Below are 6,426 nucleotides of genomic sequence, written 5' to 3'. Positions count from 1 at the left end.
GAGACATGCCACATATGAAGACACAAGTAACCCATTTGCATATGCCTTAGTAGTAGAGCCCAACACAGAACACTGCTCCCTTATTCCCCACCCTGATAGATCTACCCCTTAAAAATCCCTTCTTTGTTCCCTTAGGAAGCCAAGCTGGAAATCTCTTCGAGTCCTGGCTCCCCTGTGCACAAGCTTAATAAAACCTTGTTTGGATGCCATTTGTCTTCCTTCTTGTTAAATTCTTTGACAAGGGGACAGAAGCTCTGGATGAAACACCAGGCCCGTAACAGCGCCAGATTTGGCACGGTTAAACCTGTCACACCATTGCTGTGACACAGAGACACACAGGGAGGGTGTCATGAGCAGAGTCACACACAGTGTGACTGAGTCAGAGACATACTATCACAGAGGCATGCTGATAGGTATAATCATGCTCCAACAGACATGGGTATCGCACACAGTCACAAGTGTCTCAATGATGAAACACAATCATTCACTTATAAATTGGTGATACACAGGGTGTCACAAACACAGTCATCAACCCACTGGTGTGTGTGTGTGTGCGCGCGCGCACACACATTAAGGCATAGGAACAAGCACAGAAATGTTCACATACACACTGACAGCCCCTCAGAGTTGTGTGACAAATTCCACACCTCACCGCACCCTTCCCCAACACAATACAGATTCACAGGTACCAAGAAATGGTACAAATACAGGTGTATGTGCAGTTACAAACACATGGGCATACTGAAAACCACACACACCAATGCCCAGACTGGCTCACATTAACACAAATGGGGCCATTCCTGATCCACACACAATCACACACCTAGACATCTTTGCTCCAGTTTTGTGCACTACAAAAAGGAATGAAAATCTCAAACTCTATTATACCCAACATCGCAGTCTCAGACACACAAACACACACACACACAAAAACACACTGGCCACAGTGCACAGTGATTTGTAATCAAGAAAGCCATGAGTAAACATACAGCCTTACCCTCAGTGAGGGTAGTCCCAGGTGCCACGGTTGGGAAGTTGAGGAAGGTGTTGGAGGGAATCCCCTATGATAACACATACATGGCTGTTCTGCATAAATTAACGTAAATAAACCTCACAAACACCTATACTGTTATAACTGACTCATTTTAGGGAAGAGCCTACCAAGGCACAGGTGGTCAGCTCCGAGTCCTGGAGCTAGGTTAGCAGCGCCCCCTCTTCATCACCTAGCACACAAAAGCGGTCAATAAATGTGGAACAAATGAAGGAATTCAACACGTCGACCTTCAACATTTCCCACATTTCCGGTGTGAAAACTGGGGCCGCCTGCTGGATTCACGACCCACGCCCATTCAAGCTCCTAATGTGGAATCGGTGCAGGACTCACTCAACACGCAAGTCTAAGGTGAGGGTTACCTCGTTGGGGGCGGAGCCTAACTCGTTATGAGGCGGAGACTAAGCCGTTGAGCATTTCTATTGGTGGGGCTCCATCTGTGGGCGGGAACCAGCTAAATCGGCGTTCTCGATTTGCTGTCTTCCTGGTGGCACATGACCCGGAAGTTCTATGAGCAATATGGCGGCGCCCAGCTGCAAGGCGGACCTGGCCTGGAGTACGCGACTCGCCGCGTGAGTAAGTAGGTAACGCGTGGCGGGAAGAGAGCGAATTGCTGGGCCCTAGGGTGGCCCATTCTGGGCGGCGGCGCGAGAGAGCGGCCCCAAAGAGATCCGGTTGCAGGGCCAGGGCGCCATGACCTTTAGGGATGCGGGACAGGGACCTGCGACAAAGGGCGCCCTCGTATCCGCCGCCTCACCCCACTGATTTCCCATTTTGCAGATGGGACAGTTGACGCTTGGAGAGGCTAAGGCCCTTTCCCGAGGTGACTCCGCAAATCATCATCTAGGCTGGAATTCGAATCCGCTTCTGCCTGTTTCTCCCAGAGGACCCTGAATCCTTACAGCCAGCCTCAGAGCTGCTGTAGGTACATCCGCGACAGGACTCAGATTTATTAGAAGTTTTGTAGAAATTTAGCTCCTCTTCCCATTCAACTGATAGTGTTAGTTACCTGTTAGATACTAGGCATTGTCCCGGGTGCTGAAGACAAAACAGTGAGGGAGACAGACAAAAAAAATCCCGACCTGTGGTAGCCAGATATTGAACAAGTCATAAACAAACAGAACAGGTTATTCCAGATGCTAATAATTGCTAAAAACTCATTCATCGAGATAATGGGGGCTTTAGAATGGGAGAGGGGCAGCAGTCAAGGGAAGGCTTCTCATTTCAGTACAGACCCAAATGACCAGAGACAGCTATGGACTGATCTGGGGAAAGAAATTTCCAAACAGAGAAAGCAAGTGCAAAAATCCTAGTTTGGAAGGGTAGACCCTGTCCGCTTTTATCTTTCTTTGTTGTTTTTTTTAAATATTTATTTATTTATTTATACAAGCACTGGGTACAGTCAGAAGCGCGGGAGGGTGAGAGAATTCACCAGAGCCAGAGCGGGAAGCAGAGCAGGCAGAAGGACCGAAGTACACTGCTGAAGGGAGCAGCGGGCGGCAGGAGAGGTCTGCGCTCCATGTGGGACCCTCCTCTGGTGGCCGGGGAGCAGCCAGGGATCGAACCGGGGCTGCAGAGGCTGCGGGCAGCCTCACAACCCAGCGTTCAACCGCTGTGCCACTGGGGAGGCCCTGTCCTCTTTTATCTTAAGTGTGATGCACCACGAGTGATTTTAGGGAACACTGAGTTTACAAAGCTCACTGTGGCCACAGTGGAGAGAAAACTGTCTGGAGGCAGGTAAGCAAACAAGTGGGAAGCTGAGTAATTTATTCATGGAATAGGTCATGGATTGGCACGGTGGCCTGGAGGTTGAGAGAAAATGAAGCATTTGCAAGGATTTGGAAATAGTCGCTAGGATTAGTTGATGGGTTGACTAGGGGAGTGAGGGATATAATGGATTCAGAAATGACTCCTAGGTTTGTGACCTGAAAGACAAAGAATAATGGTGTTATTGGCATAACATGGGAAGGAATAAGTTTATGTGGGGATGTCAATTTTGAGCAGATTAAGTTTAAGATGGTGAGTTATAAGCCAAAGTGGCAGTTACTTATGGAGACAGGAGTTGAGGGCTGGAAATAAACATTTGGAAGCTATCAGCATATAGATCATCATTTCTTTTTTATTTAAGATTTATTTTTATTTATTTATGCATACAAGAACAGGTGGATCTACTGAAATACAATGCTAAGGGGAGCTGCAGGTGAGACAGGAGAGGTCTGCTGAGCCATGTTGGGTTAGCTCCCTTGCTGGGATTGAACTCCTGCTGCAGTTGCTGCTGATAGCTTAATAGCGCTGAGACTTTACCCCTGTGCCATGAGAGGGGCCCCTTAAATCATCATTTCTCAGATTTTAACACACAGAGGAAAATCTTGGACTCTTGTTAAAATGTACCTCCAGATTCAGTAGGTCTGGATTAGGGCTGAGATTTTGCATCTCTATTAAGTTCCAGATGATGATGCCAATGAGATTGCTCCCTGGAATTCACTTTAAGTAGCAAAGGTTTAGAGTAAGGTCTTTTTTTTTTTTTTTTTTTTTTTTTTTTAAAGATTTATTTATTTATTTATACAAGCACTGGGTACAGTCAGAAGCGCGGGAGGGTGAGAGAATTCACCAGAGCCAGAGCGGGGAGCAGAGCAGGCAAAAGGACCAAAGTACACTGCTGAGGGGAGCAGCGGGCAGCAGGGGAGGTCTGCCGCCATGTGGGACCCTCCTCTGGTGGCCAGGGAGCAGCCGAGGATCCAACAGGCGCTGCAGAGGCTGCAGGCAGCTTCACAACCCAGCGCTCAACCGCTGCGCCACCGGGGAGGCCCTAGAGTAAGGTCTTAACCTCACCTTTTTATTAGAGTCTTGGGAAACTATAAAATGCTGGTGCCTGGCCTACCTCTAGATATTCTTGTTTAACATATCTTGGTGTGGCTTGGATATGGGGAGTTTTAAAAGTTCCCTAAGTTATTCTAATATAAACAAAGTTTGAGAACCAGTAGATTTGCCTACAGGAATACAGATAGGAGAGGAGCAAGTTGAATGATGCCTCAGGATAGCATACAGACATATCCAGAAGGTGGAATTCTTTGTACCCTTATGCAAAGTGTGGTCTCCAGACCATAAGCTTGTTTGTGCAGTCTTTGACTCCACCCCAAATTGCATTTTAACAGGATTCCAGGTGATTCTTCTGCATGTTTAAATGTAAAAATAGGGCCTCCCTGGTGGTGCAGGTGGTTGAGCACCGCACTGTGAAGCTCTCTGCAGCCTCTGCAGCACGGGTTCAATCCTGGCCAGCTGGTGAGAATCCCACATGGTGAAGCAGACCTCTCCTGTCACACCCGCTGCTCCCCTCAGCAGTGTATTTTGTCAGACTGCCTGTTCTGTTACCCACTCTGTCTCTGGTGAATCATCTCACCCTCCCGTGCATCTGACTTGTACCCCGGTTCTTGTATAAATAAATAAATCTTTAAAAAAAAAAATGTAAAAGTATTGCTAACTTGAGAAGAAAGCAGATCTTGCTGATTAAGAAACCAGCCTGCGAGCTAGGAAGAAAACCTAAAATGTTAAGAAGGTTGGGGAGAAGTCCTTACCCATGCCACATACTTTTAAGAAATTGAATAGGATGAAACCTGAGAAGTAACTACTCGTTCTGATAAATGTAGAACATACATGAGGACTTCATAAGAGTAGTGTCAACAGAGTGGTGGGGGCAGCAGCTAAGTTGGAGAGGGTAAGGAAAAAGCTATTGTGTAGATAATCTCTCAGGAGAAGCTTTGCTGTAGAAAGAGCAGAGAGTGGGTGCAGAAGCTGGAAGGAGACTTCATGTCAAGATGGAAGATGCTAGAGAAAGTTTAAATGGCAATAAGAATGGTCCAAACACTTTCCAGTTTTTGTTGCAACAACAATAAAAAGCATTTGACCAAATCCAGTACTCTGATAAAAACACTAGACATCTAGGAATAGATGGGAACCAAACCCATAACTGACATCATAATTAATGATGAAAGATTAGATGCTTTTCCTCTAAGATCAAGAACAAGACAAGGCATCCAGATTGGAAAAGAGGTAAAACTATGCTTGCAGGTAACATAATCTTGTACATAGAAAATCTTAAGGAATCCAACTTTGCTGAACTCAAGGTTGCAAAACATAAAATCAACATTATTCTGGGCCTCCCCTGATGGCGCAGGGGGTTGAACGCAGCACTGTGAAGCTGTCCTCAGCCTCTGCAGCGCCAGTTCGATCCCAGCCGGCTGGTGAGGGTCCCATATGGCGTGGCAGACCTCTCCTGTTGCGCCCGCTGCTCCCCTCAGCAGTGTATTTCAGTCATCTACCTGTTCTGTTACCTGTTCTGTCTCTGGCAAATCCTCTCACCCTCCCACACATCTGGCCTGTTCCCCAGTTCTTGTATAAATAAATAAATAAATCTTTTTAAAAAAATCAACATTATTCTATTTACTAGCAATGAACAATGTGGAAATTAAGAAAATAATCCCATATACAATAGCTCTGGAAATAATAATATACTTATGAATAAATTTAACAAAAATGTAACAAAATAATAAATTTAACAAGAAACTTCTATACTAAAAAAAAATTTTAAGATTTATTTGTGCATATGAGAACTGGGGTACAGGCCAGAGGTTGGATGGTGGGAGGTGAGAGGATTCACCAGAGACAGAGTGGGGAGCAGAACAGGCAGATTGAAATACACTGCTGAGGGGAGCAGTGGATGAGACAGGAGAGGTCTGCTGCACCATGTGGGTAGCTCTCTGGCCAGCCGGGGATTGGAACTCATGCTGCAGTGGCTGCGGATAGCTTCACTGTACTGTGTCTTAACCCCTTGCATCACCAGGGAGGCCCTAAAAAATTTTTTTTAAAGATTTATTTATGCATACAAGAGCTGGGGTGCAGGCCAGAGATGCGGGGGAGAGAGGGGTGAGAGGATTCACCAGAAACAGAGTGGGGAACATAACAGGTAGATGTACGGAAATACACTGCTGAGGGGAGCAGCAGGTGAGAAAGGAGAGGTCTGCTGCACCATGTGGGTCACCTCCTGGGCGGGGATCAAACTCGTGCTGCAATGGCTGCGGATAGCTTCATAGTGCTGCGTCTTAAACCCTTGTGCCGCCAGGGAGGCCCCTACACTAAAAATTTTAAAGCATCATTAAGGGAAATTAAAGAGGCTCTAATAAGGGCCTCCTTGTGGTACAAGGGGCTAAGCACAGCACTATGAAGCTATCTGCAGCCTCTGCAGCACGAGTTCGATCCCTGGCCAGCCAGGGAGCTACCCACATGGCACAGCAGACCTCTCCTGTCTCGCCAGCTGCTCCCCTCAGCAGTATATTTCAGTCAGTCGGGCCTCCCCGGTGGCGCAGCAGTTGAGCGCT

The 6,426-nt window shown here is 46.8% G+C and overlaps 1 protein-coding gene across 7 annotated transcripts in view; it reads left to right on the top strand.

The window, feature by feature from the left end:
- Nucleotides 1-1,558: 1,558 nt before the first annotated feature.
- ECSIT (ECSIT signaling integrator) overlaps nucleotides 1,559-6,426 on the top strand; it is a 24,206-nt gene continuing 19,338 nt past the window's right edge. The window contains exons 1-2 of one of the 7 annotated variants that reach the window (XM_037505887.2): nucleotides 1,559-1,623; nucleotides 1,832-1,972. The gene's annotated coding sequence lies outside the window, so the exon portion shown is untranslated. Of the gene's footprint in view, nucleotides 1,636-1,831; nucleotides 1,977-6,426 lie in introns of all 7 variants that reach the window. The other 6 variants (XM_037505884.2, XM_037505885.2, XM_037505886.2 and 3 more) reach the window with 6 other exon arrangements.

Source organism: Talpa occidentalis, unplaced genomic scaffold, assembly GCF_014898055.3.
Source record: "Talpa occidentalis isolate TD23 unplaced genomic scaffold, MPIMG_talOcc4v2.1 talOcc4.12, whole genome shotgun sequence".
NCBI lineage: Eukaryota > Metazoa > Chordata > Mammalia > Eulipotyphla > Talpidae > Talpa > Talpa occidentalis.
The sequence above is the reverse complement of the archived record's forward strand: the minus strand, read 5'-3'. Positions and strand labels throughout refer to the sequence as shown.